The sequence below is a fragment of the Sceloporus occidentalis genome, unplaced genomic scaffold, assembly GCF_023333645.1.
Source record: "Sceloporus occidentalis isolate IW3139 unplaced genomic scaffold, rSceOcc1.0.p SCAF_126, whole genome shotgun sequence".
Classification (NCBI taxonomy): domain Eukaryota; kingdom Metazoa; phylum Chordata; class Lepidosauria; order Squamata; family Phrynosomatidae; genus Sceloporus; species Sceloporus occidentalis.
In genome coordinates this window covers 606885-624363 of record NW_028317106.1, presented here as the reverse complement: position 1 = coordinate 624363, position 17479 = coordinate 606885, and positions in this window count along the sequence as shown.

Below are 17479 nucleotides of genomic sequence, written 5' to 3'. Positions count from 1 at the left end.
TTCACGGTCCGCCAATGCATCTGTTCTGTACATATTTATACATTTATATATTTTTAAATCATAGTATCCATGAGATCTACTAATCGGCATGTAGAGCATAAGGATGTTCCTTTTTTGCTTTGTTTTTATTACATCACAAGCAGAATCTATATTAAAGTTTTATAAACTGGTTAAAACAACAGGAATTTCTTACTAAAGCTCACATTTCCAGTTAGAATGAAAGTTTAGGAGCAGAGGAATGGCTGAACCGAGCCGAAGGGTGACAAAAGTAACCATTTCAATAAAAATAGAAGACAATAAATGGATGATATCCTCGACGTCACGTAAAATGCCAATAATAAGAATGATCCGGTAGATTTCTAGCATAAGTGTTACTCTGCGCAGCGTGGGAGCTAACGGGTTAAATGAGAAGACGTAAAGAGTTAAAACAGGATTCTATCAAGAAAGAATCTAAACAAAAAGATAAAAAATCTTTGTGTTCGAGGTCCTCTCTTTTCCCCCCCAGATGATAGAATCCGGGGGATTGTTTGGTATAATTATTGTACAAAGATGGGGAAAAAACAAAGTTTTTGGGAACATAAAGTCTATCTGTTCCCAGGAATGTGGGTTTTAAGGACATGAACTCAAAATTGGATACAATAGCAGGGATTGTGCGGAATGAACGAGTGTCCAAAATATCAGCGCTGAGTCCCCAGGAGAGTCGGGGTCTTGGCCCAAGTCCCAGAGAAGTTTGGCCTTTGGCGTCTTAAAGGGAAAGCGTTGGTAGAAGCAGCGAGCCCCTCGCTACGGAGCGCGGCGTTCAGAAAACGGAGGGGTCAGAGGTCAGCCGTGGGTCCAGGTCAAAGTCTGAACTGTGCCGCTGCTGAGAGGCTACTTCATGAAACCACTACTCCTATCAAGTGATTGACTGCTTTGTGATTGTCGCCATCTTTTGCATCAACGCAGCAGGGATGGGTTATTCGTCTAGATCCCAACGTGTTCACGGGTTAAAAAAGCCGCCGTAGCTGTAGTGAATAATATGAATATTATGTAATATTTCCAGAGGGGCAACTTTTGGCAGAGAAAAAAAAAGGCAGCTAATGCTCTAGAAAAAGCTGCTGTAGATACAGGGGCTCTCTTCCCAGCAGAGGTGGGGGGTTAATTCAGTATTGGAAAGAAAGACAGAAAATTGGTTCTTATCTGCCCTGAAATGGTAATTCTGAATATCTGTTTCAATGTTCTGAACCAACGCCGTTTGCGGTGAAACGATTCGCCAGGCGTGGGTTAAACCTTTACAATATATTCAATAAATCCCTTATTCCCGTCTCGTTCATTTTCTGGGGGCTGATCGGGGAGAAGCGATTGTTCCGCCTCGGCGTGCCGTGTCCGTACAGTCCCTCCGACCGGCGCTTCTTAACCTTGTAATGGTTTATCTGAGCCGAGCTCGTGAGGGGGTCGCGTGTGGCGTCGGACTCCGTGGAGTTCCGTGGTTAGAATCCATTGCGTGGCCTGCATCCCCCTCTTGTGCCCGCGTGGAAGAACTGCTCCTTCCGTGAGTTGTGTTTCTGGAGGCAGGGCTTTGAACGCGGTGTGCGTTAAAGGTGTCGAGATGTTTGACCGGGACCGTTGGGTATAATGTTGTGTTTTGTGGCGACGTCCGCCCCTCGCCGAGCAGGAGATCTGAACCTCGCATCTCGGGAAGACTTGCCGTGTCCCCCGAGTGCCGGAACCTCCAGGGCCGTGGGCTCTTTCTATGAGCAAAGTTGTCGCTTAAAGTCAGATGGCAAATATTAAAATCGTGATACAACGAGGCACCAAGCCATAGCGTGCCGGAGACCCTCCACCGGCCGAGAAACGACTCGTGTTTCTTCTACCCAGAGAAGCCAAATATCCTTCCCTGTCTGAGATATAAAGGAACTAACCTGAACGCTCAAGGTTTAAACAAATAAACAAACTCCGCGTTCCATCGTAAAGATCATTCCATACAATAGAGTTAAGCTTCACCGCTCCGATATTTGCTCATTAAACAAAGCTGTGATAATGGCCGTGGCTTGGTGGCTCTTTGATAGATTACCGAGGACAACTGAAGTATAATCGGGGAGAACCACTTTTTCCGTGTCAGCAGGCAAACACAAAAGATTGTTGTAGAGTTACAACGCGTGTATTAAACATTACACGGTATCCAGCAAGGCGTGCCGCCGCAACACGACTGAGATGGAGCCAAAGTATCGAGAGGACCGGTGACTCTTCAGGAGCTGGTCCAGAGACGCGCGATAAGCCCAAGAGCGGACCTCGTGTCGTTCGTCTCCTCGTGGTCCTGCGCTCTCCTGGGAGGTTGGCCTTTTTTGCCCCGACCACCCGCATGAATTAGAAACGTGACGTTCTCTAGAAGAACCGAGGAGACGTGATCCAGAGAGGATTTGGGGGTCTGTACCTGAAGAACCTTTAGAAGACATTTTCTTGACGTTGACTTCTTTCAGGGATTTGACGAAAATCTCCATGTTCCGTTTCGGTTAACGTTTTCCTTCTTCAGCCGGCGATGGTCGTCTCTGAGTGATTCTCCGGGCCGGTCCTCTCCGCTTGAAGATGCCTCTTCCTCCTCTTCTCCAGAAACGGGCTCACGCTCTGCAGAGGCAACTGCTGTCCGCGTCCCTTCTTCAGGAGCTGGAGATCTTCCTCAAGAGACAGGTAATTTATAGGGGCCCCGAGGTCTCGGAGTCTGGGAAAAATCGTCATCAAACGTTTGACATCCTCGGTCCAAGAAGCGGGTAAACGTTCGCTCGGCTGTGTGACCTTGGTGGATTTGGAGGCTTTTTGAAGGTTATTCCAAATCCGTGTCTTTCAGGGAACCCAGAAAGCAGAGAAGAGACGCCCCAGTTTCACCAACGAGGAGAATATTTTAAGGTGGGTGATTTGGGGTCACGTTGCAAAATGAGAGAGCTAATCTGGTAAAGATGATGCCTTTATTGGCTAACGGACGTATAATGGATTGCAAGCTTTTGAGACTATGTAGAGCACTTGACATGGCCACCGGCCCTCACTGTGACACCGAGGACCACGTTAATTTAACCACCAGAGTTTTATTAGACGCGGCACCATAATACTAGCCGAAACCGTGGCCTCTTCAGACAGACCATCATACTTCTCACCGGATAGCTATTCGCAATGCGGCTTCATCGTGTTGGTTACGTGGGAGCCGGGGGCTTTTAAGTAAAATGGAATAACCCCAGAGGGGGCATCGTAGCTTTTATTATACTTTAACCCGAGAGCGGAGCCGCGTCGGCCTCTCGTTTCGTTGTTATAGAAACCCGAGCTGCGTAACCGCGACCCGTCCCAATCTGCCATTCATTATTACGTAAAAGTCGCCACCTCTGTTACCATGGCGTAGAGCCAAGCGTGGACAAATACCCCTTGGTTTTATCGCCCTGGTCCGGGGGTTTATTTTTTTTTTGAGGCTTGATATTTTACGTCGGCTGATAAATAGTTAACGTTTAGGGGTTTAAACTTTCTGGACCGTTTTGGGATCCGTCTACTTAATGCGTGCATTCTTTTCTGTAAACGGATGTATCTTTATTCACCGGCGGCAAATATTCTTAATATCCGTCTACAAATAAACTCTCGTTCGTCAGTTTTTATTTTTGCAACAATGTTTTAATAACGTTTTATTTCAAATACCAGCCCCGCGGCTCTCGTTACCGGCCTTTCCCCTCCGAGATACAGGGCAGTTTGGGATTGATCCATACAATTTTTAATCCTCACGTTGGGCTTTTTCTGGGGAGGGGCAAATAACCCCAGCGGGGGGTCCATTATTATTCCACTTATCACACTTCTTCATATAGAACAACGCTAAAGACTCCAATATTCCAATCATTTTTCATTCACATACGATCCTCTGTATAATGTAGCCCCCGAGCCCCTTCTATTGCCCTGTGGGGGGGCATTTAAAAGGGCCAGGAGCTTCTCTGTGGCAGGAAAGGGGTTCGACTTCTGAGAATGTCGGTGAATCTGTTTGTTGCCCACCGAGCGGATCATCCGTGTGCCGGCGGGTTAATCATAAACGGACTCTTCGTTGCTGTTTATCTGCGGCTCATCGAAACGTTCCTTTCGGCCCCGTCCGGACCCGCAACCGCCGAGCGAGTGACGGTGTATCCGACGTCGCCGTCACTTGGCTTTCGGTTCTTCGGCCGGCTCGTTGGGTTATCGCTGCGTCGTTTCACTAAAGTAAAGTTGGGAGTTTTTAGACCCTTTCAAGGTTACTCCTGTTTTTGGGGTGAGCGGCACCGATGGACGGGGGTCACAAAAAAGACGGGTGGAAGGTTTACGAAGGCGAAATTCCTGCGAGCGTCAAACGGTAAATGCTGCCACCCGGAAGGGCAAATAAACCCAGTAGCCGTGGCTTTTGGGGTAGTCTAGGGGCTCCTAAACGAGGATGATTGTAAAATAACTTTGTCATCTCATTTGTTTAAATATTGTAGGTTTTTTGTTTGTTTTTTTACAGCAAACAGCTACATTGTTAAAAATAGTAGAAACGTCATCGATGTATCCTTAACCGAACTGCTTCCGTTTTTTAGACTTCTCTTTGTAATTTATCATTTTCATTCAAAGTTATAAACTGACTTTTATTAAATGAAATGAAAACTGTGGTGGAGAATTATCAGAGTTGGCGATTCACAGGATCGGGAAGGAATGCAAATTTTTTAGATTTGATATTTGTAATTATTTAAATTGTTCTCTGTCATGAAAGGGTACTAGAAGGTTCTAGAAATGTGGCAGCCATGCCATATGTCTTTATTACCCCCCCCCCCCGGAGGACCCGTTGCTGGTTCTTTAGGGCTTTGTCTGCTCAGCGCAGCTCATGACGTCTTCCTGTATGAATCGTCGTTGCAGCTTCGACCAGAATGAAAGCCTCCACCTAGAGGAGAAGTTTCGCTTGGACGACTTGTACGCCTTGGAAGAAGTTTTTGCCAGGCACAGCGTACTGGCAGAGGAGGTACAGGACGCCGAACGGCCTCAGAAACCTCTTTTTACTAAGAAACTCAAGCCAAAGAAGACTGCGCGGAGGGAAGGGAATCTCACCCTGCGCGAGTTCCAGAATGTTCTGTCTCACCTGTTCGGGTCCGAGTACTTGGATGAAAACATGGAGCTGCTTTTCAACAAAGTAATTTATTCCCAACGTCTGTAGCCAACAGTATGTATGTATGTATATATATATATATATTATATATATATATATATAGTTTGTATGGATGTGTCTGTATGTACATATATGTGTGTATATATATATATATATATATATGTTTGTATGGGTGGGTGTGTGTATATATATATTTGTGTGTGTGTGTGTGTATATTATATATATATATCCCGTGTGTGTGTGTGTGTGTGTGTATACATATATGTGTATATATGTATGTGTGTATATATTCATATACACATTTTCTTTATAGCATAATATTCCTTTAAACGCAGTCTTTTTTCCCCGTTTTTAGTCCTTTTCAGTTTATCCGGGGTGTCATTTCTTGCAGGTGGACACGTCGTGCGACGGCTTTGTGGACTGGAGCGAGTTCTGCACATACATGCTGCTTCAGTACAAGGAGAGAGACTACGTGACAACGCGGAAAATGACCTTCCTGGGGTCCCCTGTAATGCGTCTCTGCACCCGGAACAAGGTTTGCGATGACACCCCGTAACCCGGCAGCCCCTCCGGCCATTCCTAACGCCCCCCCGCCAGCCCTGGAACCCACAAGTATAAATCCCTAATGATCTCATTATTAGTATTACTGCACCTATTTACTTTGGGCGTCGTTTAGATCATAGAGTTTTTGGGTTAAATCCATTTAAATGACAGGCCACGCTTTCTGTCTAATACTTGATTTCATAACCGTGAGAGTACGTGAAGACCCCGCATCCACTGCTGTCCTGGCGCACGTTTTTCCTCTTCTGTGTCTTCAGCAAGAGCCGACGAGCCGGATGCTGGCGATCTCCTCTCCTCCTCCGCTTTGGTTCATCAGCGTCAGTAAAGGAGGGGTCCTGACGACCTGGAACGCCGCCCTGAACCCCCAAAAGTCTTATGAGGTACGAATCCTGATCAGCCGGCCGGTGGTTTTACTCCGTGGCTCCGGGAGGCTGATCCCTGACCCGTTAGGTCCTCTTGCGATACGCTCAATGGATCGGTCTCCAGTCTTGGTCTTGAGTATTAGACTGTCTGGTGGGTTCCGCGGAAGTCGCACCGAACCCACCGTGCGTTCCAGGGCACACGTGGCCTGATCTCAAACCACCACTGAAATCCCACCGGGACGGTGCGGAAAGTATTTCACCTGCAATAACGTATTGGGGCGTTTAGAATGTTTTTAATCATTTGCTTATACAACGATTCTGTCTGTTAGATCACGTTCGACTCCAAGGAGACACAGTCTGGGAAGAGGAGGTTTAAATATTGGACCACGGACGCCGTGTATTTGCCTAACGTCCACAAGATTGCCATGGCGACCACCTGCCGAGACATTCACTTTTTTGACGTGTCCACGATGAATATGTTTGAAGAGTTTCACCTTTTTGGTATAAATCACCATTCATGATGTCTCTGCTTCTTGTTAATTTGAGATATTTGTCCTTTGAGTAAAAGAAAATCAAAGTTTTGGGTTTTTCCCCCTCTTCTTTTTCAGCTTTAAGCCATGTTCCGACCTGCTTTTATTACTGGTATAATGTGAAGGTACTGTGGAGTCTCTAAGCCCGATACATCTGATACATGGTGTGATCCTGCCCCCACACAGGGTACCAAACAGCACGGTCCTCTAGGGTATTAACGCCACATCTCAGATAATCAACCACGATTTATTTGTAGTCCGCGTATGAAGATATTTACAGGATTACATAGAACACAAATTCCCTACAAACAAAAGCCCTGCTCGTCTGAGCGCTTACTAACATATAACTCCCTCACTACTCAGGGTCTAAACTAACACAAAACATAATCCCACCAACCTCTTTGATGGTCTCTCTTCTGGGCATAGCCAGCCCTGCTGCTTCCAAACAAACTCTCTCTCCCCCTCTGTCCAGCAGGTCAGGGTATATTGCAGTCGGTGCAGCTAATTACCTGCAGCTGGCCGGTGCATTGGAGTCAGCTTAACCTCCCGGCCTGGAACCCGCGTCAGGCCAGGTGCATGGAAACTGCGGGGTGGAGCACCAGCCTGCCCTATATGTCGTATAAAACCCTGCAAAATCGCGGGGGAATGTATACCCCTTCAACAACACCCCGCACCTTGTTACAATGGTCATGGATACGTTGTATCTCTATCTTCTCATCTTGGGCTCCTGCCTTTCCAGGCCCCGGGGGATCGGTCTCTGCTCCTCTGGGGAGATGACAGCGGTGGCGTGAACCTCCTCTGGCTCCTGAAACCCAATTCTGGGGTGTTTGAGAAACCCTTTACCCGGCAGCCAGGCCCCCATAGAATATACATGCAGGTGACTATACCCAGGGGCAGGGGTGGTTTTTAACGCAAAATTGCCATCTTAAGTTATTTAAAACACACCCCGCTGCCTCTTACATGGGGCAAAGCACAAGCCCAGTAGAGCTCCCCCAGGGATATATTTCCACCAATGAGATCCTGGGGTTCAAACGCGTGACTATATCAGGTCGGAGGTATTAAAGCAATGGCTTCTTTTTGCTAACCAGGAATTAAGGGAGCACAGCAGCCTTCTGGCGTACCAAGCCATGCTCAACATCCACCCAGAAGCCATCACCAAGCTCATGTTTATCCCCGAGCAGGAGCTCATCGTCTCGTCATCGGGCAGCTCCACCACCTCGGTGGTCATCATGGATATCCATCAGAAGGGAAAGGTCTACACCTGGAACATCAGCAAGGTAGGAAACGTCCTCGGGCATTTTAATAAAACAGTCATAACTTCACTTTTTTGACCGCAAGTTCTGTTCTGCGCAGGGCGTCCGCTGCTTCGACTACTCCAAGAGCATGAACTTGCTCGTTACCGGCGGGTTGGACCACAAGGTTAGACTCTGGAACCAGTACGTCCCAAGCCGACCAGTCGCTGTCCTATCTGAACATACCATGGCCGTCCTGGATGTGGTCATATACGAGCCTCTGAGGCAAATTTTCAGTTACTCCAAAGACTCGGTGAGTAGTAACGGGGGACGATCATCCTGTTCTAACCTCGTACCCACCGCTGCAGTGAGAACCCATCATTACAGAGTGACGTCCCTGTCCTCGCATCGCTACCCCTAACCTTCTACAACCTGGGGCTTCTGTAAATATTTATGGGATTTCGTCTGAAACGTGTATTTTTGCTCACCCGTGTTTGGTTGGAGAATGCCTGTCTGTGTCGCAGGTCTGTGCGTCTGTCCAGATGGTGTTGGGTGTCTGGTGGCCGTATGTCTTTGTACATGCTGTGGTAGTAGCTGTGGTAGTAGCTGTCCGGCTTCTCGTAGGTCCTGAAGGTGTGGGACATCTCCTCGCACAGCTGCCTGCAGACGCTGGTGTTAAAGTTCCCATGTGTCCAGCCCGGTCGGATTCACGAACAGGGGAACTTCGCTTTCCTGCTGGCGTCGCAGAGTCCTCGCCACCTCCTCGTCTCCTATTCCGATTACATTGGGATGCTGAGGCTGGCGCGGGTCGACCGAGGCGAGGACGCCCTGGTTACTCACGACGCTCCTCTGTCTGGGGTCCTTTACAACAGCTTCTTCCATCAGGTGAGTGAGACCCCACGGACTTTAGGGTCTCCAAACCCCCGGTCCACCAGCTTCATGTTTTTCGGTGCTCTCCACCCGGTGAATGGCTGATAATCCATCCAGACTGATATTCCCACCGAGGGACTGCAGAGGAAGCGTATAGAGGGAGCACAAAAAGGACCCCCCGGTCTGCACAAGGCCCGGGGTCCATCTAGAACCTTTTGTGTGTCTAAGTCCTCCCTGGGGCCCAATTTCCAAACCTCAGCCCAACATATTCGGGGCTGATTATCAGAAGGGTCACTCCAGTTCACTGAGCAAGCAGGGCGCTGGGACATGTATGTGCTGGGGCTCTGTGACGCACGCGTGTTCCCGTGCCGTGGCCTGCTCTGGCGTTGCGGGACTTAAATTGCATTAAGCAGATTGTCAGCCGAACGGTTCGATATTCTGCGTTCTCCACGATTTCCCCAACACGGCAAGTCAGGAATAAAACTGCGAATGTGGAGCGGTGATTACCGCCTTTCAGAGCAGCTCCGGATAATAAAGCGCGATCAGCTGCCGTCTCGCAACCTCATAAAAACGGGGCAATTTAACGGCAATTTGGAAACAGGAATCTGCATTTCATTTCAGTAAAGCTGTAGGGGGGGAGCCTGAAAATTCCCGTCGGCTGATTGAGCCGCAGAGTAACGGAAATTTATTATCCGGATATTCCCTCCGGACAGACAGAGGCGTCGGGTTCACCAGCGGGCTTTATTTAACCCTTTAGGTGCCCAGTTGCTTGGTTTACGGGTTTAATCCTTTTCGCGCTGGGTCATCGGGTGCTGCTGCCGGGGGTCCGAGGGCAGTGACCAAGGAGCAGATCAGGTCTGATTTAGCTACAAATCATCTCGTTTTTTTGAATGACAACCGTGCCTCTCCCCTGCGCCCGCGCCCCCCTCCGCACCCGTCCCCTGCTGCCCCTCGCCTCTCCCCCTGCTCCTCTCTCGCCATTTTGACTGTAAGCCTTTGGTGACCAGAGCGCACCCAGCTCCATGCCCCGCACAGACGTTGCCACGGACCGCAGTCCGCCTGGCAGGGCAGGTAGCCTCGAGTTGCGACCGGTGCAGCAGGGTCTGATTTACTCCCCAAAACAACCGGGGCAGATAGCGTGCCCCGTAACGTGTGTCGTGCCCCTGTCTCTTTTCAGGTGGTGACAGCGAGCGAGGACTCGACCGTCGTGGTTTGGGACGTGGAAACCGGCACCAAAAGCCTTCTGCTCAACAACGTCCACGGATCGGAGGAGATCACATGCGTGGCTTTCGACAGATCGCAGAGGAAGCTGATAACAGGAGCCAGGAACGGGGGTCTGAAGGTATAGACAGCGTTCCTTTATTAATGTGTATCTCCCAAGTCTCCCTGCTTAGTTTGTCCAGTCTGGCTCCAGGTCCCCCATGCCCCTCTCTCCTCCCCTCATGCCCCCTCTTTTCTAGGAGGTCAGAATGTTTTCTGGGTATGAGGGGATCGCAGGGTTCTACAGCCTTAAAAGCCCCGATAATGTGTATAGAAACTGCAGCAAACGGCTTTATAAACTAAACGGGGTAAATAAACCGCATTATTCTTCTTCTAAATGCCCCCCTCAGTTGCGTAAAATGCCCCCTCTGGCCATGTGACGTGTTGGGGGTATGTTTAGTGTATTTATTCTGTGTTTTACTCTCCGTTGTTAGATCTGGAACATACAGAACGGGCACAATCTACACCACCTGCAGCCCGTGGATGAAGCCGAGGTCACTTGCGTTCTGCCGCTCGGGGATCAGAGGCTACTCAGCGTGGGCTGGAACCGAAAAATTATCCTTTATGACACAACAAATACGGAGGTGAGTGTGCTTAATGCCACCGAGTCTGCGCTCACAGGCGGGATTCCGTGCCGTTAGCGCGCGCGCTCACAGGCGGGATCAGACGGCTGGTGGTTTGCACTCGTCTTCCCGCACTCGCTGACGTGTAAACCTTGTGTGCATTGATATCCAGTTCTTGACAAGCTGCCCCTAAAACCCGTCCCTCTGTACCCCCAGAACATGTATGTTACAGCTAACGCGTCATGGAAAGGGGGGCATCAGCATAAAGAGGACATCCTGACCGCCGACTTCTGCCCCTCGCTGGGGCTTCTGGTCACAGCCAGCTTCGATGGGGAAATAATAGTGTGGAACACGGAGACTCAGAGAGTGTACGTCTACCTGCGGGAGCGCCCCCGGTACGTGCTGATACCACCTTACTGCCAGCCTTCTGCTACACAGTAACCATGCCAACGCGACCACGGGGTCCGTGCTGCCTCCATCCTCATGGTTCTGGTGGTCTTTGGGGTAGATTGAGACTTTCTTTCCCACCCTGTGAGACGGGGGACACTGTGTGACGGGGGACACCCAGTGAGACGGGGGTCACGTGGCCTATGATGTCACCCGTATCCGGGATTTTCCTGTAATGAAAGGTTTGCTTCTTTGTCCTGTAGAGAAGCCGCCAAACGGTCTCGAGGCAGCCCCGGGGTCGGCAGTCGGGCCGCTCCGCGCCCGTTCAGTAAACACCGAGCAAACAGACGGAGTGGAGACCTCGAGTGAGTAAACCGGGGGGGCTACCATGTGAGTCTTGAGAGCTTATTTACTATTATATCCCTGGGATCGTATCCACGACTCATCGACGGAACTCCGTGTTGCTCAGTTCTTGATATCTGCCTTTTTGGGCCCTTATCGACCCCCATCCCCCAGAAACCTGCCCCTGCAGCAGCGGGACCTGGGCCATGTCTATTAAGTGCAGTTGGGTCGGTAAATATTCTGCAGGGTCTTCCATCAGAGAGAAGAGAGCGTCTGTAATCGCGAGCGGCGTGAAGCTGGAATTACCAGAGCAGGCGGCGGATTAGCTGCTAATTAATTTGGACGGCTTTGCGATAAAAAAGGTTCATTAAGAATAACTTAATTACCACGGAGGGGATTCTCAGCTTTAACTTTAGCTTAATCGGCACAAACCTGACTCTCCTCACATCTCTCTGCGCCCCTCTCTCTCCGCACCTCTTTCTCTGCACCCCCTCTCTCTCTCTCTCTGTGCCTCTCTCTCTGCCCCTCTCTCTCTCCTCACCTCTCTTTCTCTCCGCCGCTTGCTCGCTCTCTCTCTCTCTGTCTCTCTCTGTCTCCGCCTCTCTCTGCGCCTCTCTCTCTCCGCGCCTCTCTCTCTCTGCACCTCTCTCTCTCTCTGTCTCCGCCTCTCTCTGCACTTCTCTCTCTCTGCGCCTCTCTCTCTCCGCCTCTCTCTGCACCTCTCTCTCTCTCTGCGCCTCTCTCTCTCTCTGCGCCTCTCTCTCTCTCTGCGCCTCTCTCTCTCTCTGCGCCTCTCTCTCTCTCTGCGCCTCTCTCTCTGCGCCTCTCTCTCTCTCTGCGCCTCTCTCTCTCTCTGCGCCTCTCTCTCTCTCTGCGCCTCTCTCTCTCTCTGCGCCTCTCTCTCTCTCTCTGCGCCCCTCTATCCTCACCTCTCTCTCCGCACCCCTCTCTTACACGCTGTATTCAGAGATAGACTGTTGTGGCCCTGCTGACGGGTCGCTTTCTGGAGCCGAGAGATTACCGGCGGATTTGCACCGTGATGTAAAAAGGTTGATTGTGAGATTAAAAGTGATTTGAGGGATTAAGAGATCTGAATCACTTCTGAGCTTCTCCAACCCTCTGCCCAAAGCCAATCTACTCCATCTTTTCTACCATCGACTCTAATACTCGGTAACGCAGGATGCTGGATGCCGCGTGATTGGGGCCCCGGGTACGATGAATGCCCCTAACACCAGTTGCCCCATGGGTATGTCTTTCTGGTATCTGTCCGCTCCGTCCCCTGCAGGCATCACCCCCCGGTGGATAAAGTCCTCTTCCTGCAGCAGCGTTCGTCTCTCAAAGAGTCGGCCATACTTGTCAGCTCAGAGGCCGGAGTCCTGCGCTGGTGGGGCATATTCTCTCATCACAAGGAATTTGGTAGGTTTGGGTATTACATATTACACAAATACAACAGAAACCAAAATCAGGGGCCACAGGACGACCATCTGGGACTCAACGTATCTCAAATATATTGTATAAATCTCTGACACACACATGTATGTATGTATATACATACATACATACACACACACAGTATATCTGTCACATATTTATATTATATATATATATATATATACACACACACAGTATATCTGTCACATATCATATATATATACACACAGTATATCATATATATATATATACAGTATATCTGTCACACACACATATATATATATAAATAAGTCCAAAATTAACAATTGCACTCCAAATGCCAAGTTTATGCCCGGTGCCAAATAGCTGTAGCAGTAAATAATATAAAGTCCAAAAATACCGGCACTCCAGGGACTTTCCAAATAACCACACAAACAACTTCGGTTTTCAAGTCAACGTTTCAGTCTTGTTTATTACAGACTTTCATCAGGACGTATATGTGTGTATATATATATATATATATATATATATATACACACACACACACACACATATCATTATATATATATATATATATATACACACACACACAGTCTGTCACATATCATATACATATATATATACACACAGTATATCTGTCACATATATATATATATATATATATATATATATATATATATTGTGATCCTGCACCCACACAGGGTACCAAACAGCACGGTCCTCTAGGGTATTAACGCCACATCTCAGATAATCAACCACGATTTATTTGTAGTCCGCGTATGAAGATATTTACAGGATTACATAGAACACAAATTCCCTACAAACAAAAGCCCTGCTCGTCTGAGCGCTTACTAACATATAACTCCCTCACTACTCAGGGTCTAAACTAACACAAAACATAATCCCACCAACCTCTTTGATGGTCTCTCTTCTGGGCATAGCCAGCCCTGCTGCTTCCAAACAAACTCTCTCTCCCCCTCTGTCCAGCAGGTCAGGGTATATTGCAGTCGGTGCAGCTCATTACCTGCAGCTGGCCGGTGCATTGGAGTCAGCTTAACCTCCCGGCCTGGAACCCGCGTCAGGCCAGGTGCATGGAAACTGCGGGGTGGAGCACCAGCCTGCCCTATATGTCGTATAAAACCCTGCAAAATCGCGGGGGAATGTATACCCCTTCAACAACACCCCGCACCTTGTTACAATATATATATACAGTATATCTGTCACATATCATATATATATATATATATATATATACAGTATATCTGTCACATATATATATATTCAGTATATCTGTCACATATCATATATATACGGTATATGTGGATATCTCATGTATATCCCACGTATCTCATATATATTGTATATCTGTCGTGTGTGTATATATGTGTGTGTATATATATGTATATATGTATGTGTATATATATATATATATATTGTGGATATCTCATGTATATCTCACGTATCTCATATATTTCAGGGTGTTTTTATGCTCCTGGGAAACCCGACGAGTCTGTTTTTGGATTAGCATGTAACGAATCCAGCAGCGTACTTGTGTCAGGAGACACGTCTGGGTTTATCCACGCGTGGGACGTTTCTCGGTACGCTTTGCAGGCCACAGACAAGGTACGTGTTTTCATTATTTATGTGAGGTTGGGGAATCGGTGTTAGTGTGAGTGTATGTAACTGAATGGTGTTTAGTGTGAGTGTGTGTAACTGTATGGTGTTAGTGTGAGTGTGTGTAACTGTATGGTGTTAGTGTATGTGTGTGTAACTGAATGGTGTTAGTGTGAGTGTGTGTAACTGTATGGTGTTTTGTGTGAGTGTGTGTAACTGTATGGTGTTAGTGTGAGTAACTGTATGGTGTTAGTGTGAGTGTGTGTAACTGTATGGTGTTAGTGTGAGTGTGTGTAACTGTATGGTGTTAGTGTATGTGTGTGTAACTGAATGGTGTTAGTGTGAGTGTGTGTAACTGTATGGTGTTTAGTGTGTGTGTAACTGTATGGTGTTAGTGTGTGTAACTGTATGGTGTTAGTGTATGTGTGTGTAACTGAATGGTGTTAGTGTGAGTGTGTGTAACTGTATGGTGTTAGTGTGTCTGTGTGTAACTGTATGGTGTTAGTGTGAGTGTGTGTAACTGTATGGTGTTAGTGTGTCTGTGTGTAACTGAATGGTGTTAGTGTGAGTGTGTGTAACTGTATGGTGTTAGTGTGTCTGTGTGTAACAGTATGGTGTTAGTGTGAGTGTGTGTAACTGTATGGTGTTAGTGTATGTAACTGAATGGTGTTAGTGTGAGTGTGTGTAACTGTATGGTGTTAGTGTGTCTGTGTGTAACTGTATGGTGTTAGTGTGAGTGTGTGTAACTGTATGGTGTTAGTGTGTCTGTGTGTAACTGTATGGTGTTAGTGTGAGTGTGTGTAACTGTATGGTGTTAGTGTGAGTGTGTGTAACTGTATGGTGTTAGTGTGAGTAACTTATGGTGTTAGTGTAAGTGTGTGTAACTGTATGGTGTTAGTGTATGTGTGTGTAACTGTATGGTGTTAGTGTGTGTAACTGTATGGTGTTAGTGTGAGTAACTGTATGGTGTTAGTGTGAGTGTGTGTAACTGTATGGTGTTAGTGTGAGTGTGTGTAACTGTATGGTGTTAGTGTGAGTAACTGTATGGTGTTAGTGTGTCTGTGTGTAACTGTATGGTGTTAGTGTGTCTGTGTGTAACTGTATGGTGTTAGTGTGAGTGTGTGTAACTGTATGGTGTTAGTGTGAGTGTGTGTAACTGTATGGTGTTAGTGTATGTGTGTGTAACTGTATGGTGTTAGTGTGTGTAACTGTATGGTGTTAGTGTGTGTAACTGTATGGTGTTAGTGTGTGTAACTGTATGGTGTTAGTGTGAGTAACTGTATGGTGTTAGTGTGAGTGTGTGTAACTGTATGGTGTTAGTGTGAGTGTGTGTAACTGTATGGTGTTAGTGTGAGTAACTGTATGGTGTTAGTGTGTCTGTGTGTAACTGTATGGTGTTAGTGTGTCTGTGTGTAACTGTATGGTGTTAGTGTGAGTGTGTGTAACTGTATGGTGTTAGTGTGAGTGTGTGTAACTGTATGGTGTTAGTGTATGTGTGTGTAACTGTATGGTGTTAGTGTGTGTAACTGTATGGTGTTAGTGTGTGTAACTGTATGGTGTTAGTGTGAGTGTGTGTAACTGTATGGTGTTAGTGTGAGTGTGTGTAACTGCATGGTGTTAGTGTGAGTGTGTAACCCTTGGCTTACCTTTTACCCTGTAACCCACAGGAGGAGAGACCACCTTTGCTGTTCTCTTGGAAGGCCCACGCCGGTGCTGTTGTGAGCATGGACTGCCTCCTGTTTGACTCCAAGCATTTTGTCACCAGTGGGTCTTCTGACCGAACGGCCAGGCTCTGGACGATGGATGGGAAATGCATTGGCACGTTCGGCCAGTCCAAGAACTGGAACCTGCGGGACCCGGCGACGTACCAGCACGGCACGTACGGTCCCGACATTCTCTGCATTGGAAAACGTTCGGTCTTGGGCTTTAATATCACTTTAATGTTATGTTTCGTCTTATTCCAGCTGCCTATCAGTTCATGGGGCGTGAGGCATATACATTGTACCAAGATGCTGCCGGCCGGCGGGTCCTGTGCGTCACATACAGGACAGGCAAACACAGGGGGGGGGGGGTTGCAGGGGCTGGCATTCTCCAGGCGCGGGGGGGGGGGGGGGGGGGTTGGTTGTTTGCAGACAATAGCAGTAAACAGGGCTAATGAGGAGCAGATGGAAAGCCTGAGATAACAAAATGCCTTCAGAGTAAATAACGGGTGTCAGCCAATTAACCCCGTCACACCCTCCGCGCCCGCGTGTGATGGGCCCTCGATGGCTAATAAATATCTCTGTGTTTATTGCCCGGCAAACAGCTGGTAAATTCACCGAACCGTCCCCGACAGACGCGTCGGCAGCTGGACACTGTAAGGACCGTCAGTGCTGTGGTTTTTCCCAGTGTTCCCTCTGAGGTGATCACCCCAGCACCGACACCTTAAAGAAATGTATACGTTTCTATAGAGTGCATCCTGCCCCCTGCCTGCGGGGGGTAAATACGGACTCCGTGCCCCCCGGGCGTTTGTGTACACGTGACGGGCGGTGGGTACCGGTGATCGCTAGCTGGAGTAAGTTCTAGAAATAGATGTCATCGTTTTGGGGATAATCTCAAGGAATTTAGGTGCGGTCACCTCACTGATCTGTCGTTATCCGCCCCAATCCCTCGATCCGCCCGGAATTAATTCTAATTATTATTTTTCTTTCAATATTTGCTTTATTTATGAAGCTTTTGGTTTACAAACAGCGCCTGCTTTATACCGAGACGCCGATGTCGTGAGTCACCCGGCATCGTGTAATGGGGTGCGCGGCGCCGTTATACGCTTGGCGGCCGGGGGTTGTTTTTAATTCCCTCACGTTTGTCTAGCTGCCCCAGGGGTAATCCCTGCCTTCATGTTATGGCGTGAAGAGGTAAATATCAGGTTTACGCCTGTGCCTGCCGTGCGTGGAGCCGCAGAGTGATTCATGGCCTGTCTTAACCCCACATCCTGGTGTGATGCGGATCACCCACATGCGCATGACGGGGCAGTTACTCCCAGAACCCCCGAGGCTGTTTGGGATCTCGCTAATCCTTCCCTGCGACCGGTTACTGAGTGCCGAGTGACCACTCCCAGAGATCCCCCCCGGTGCGGAACGTGTCGGGTCCGGGGACGCTTTGCTACATTGTGTCGAGATCCTCGCTTTGTTTCTTAGCGGCGTTTGGTTCAGTGAGGATTTCGTGCCGCCCGGAGCATTCATTGGCAGTCAGTACA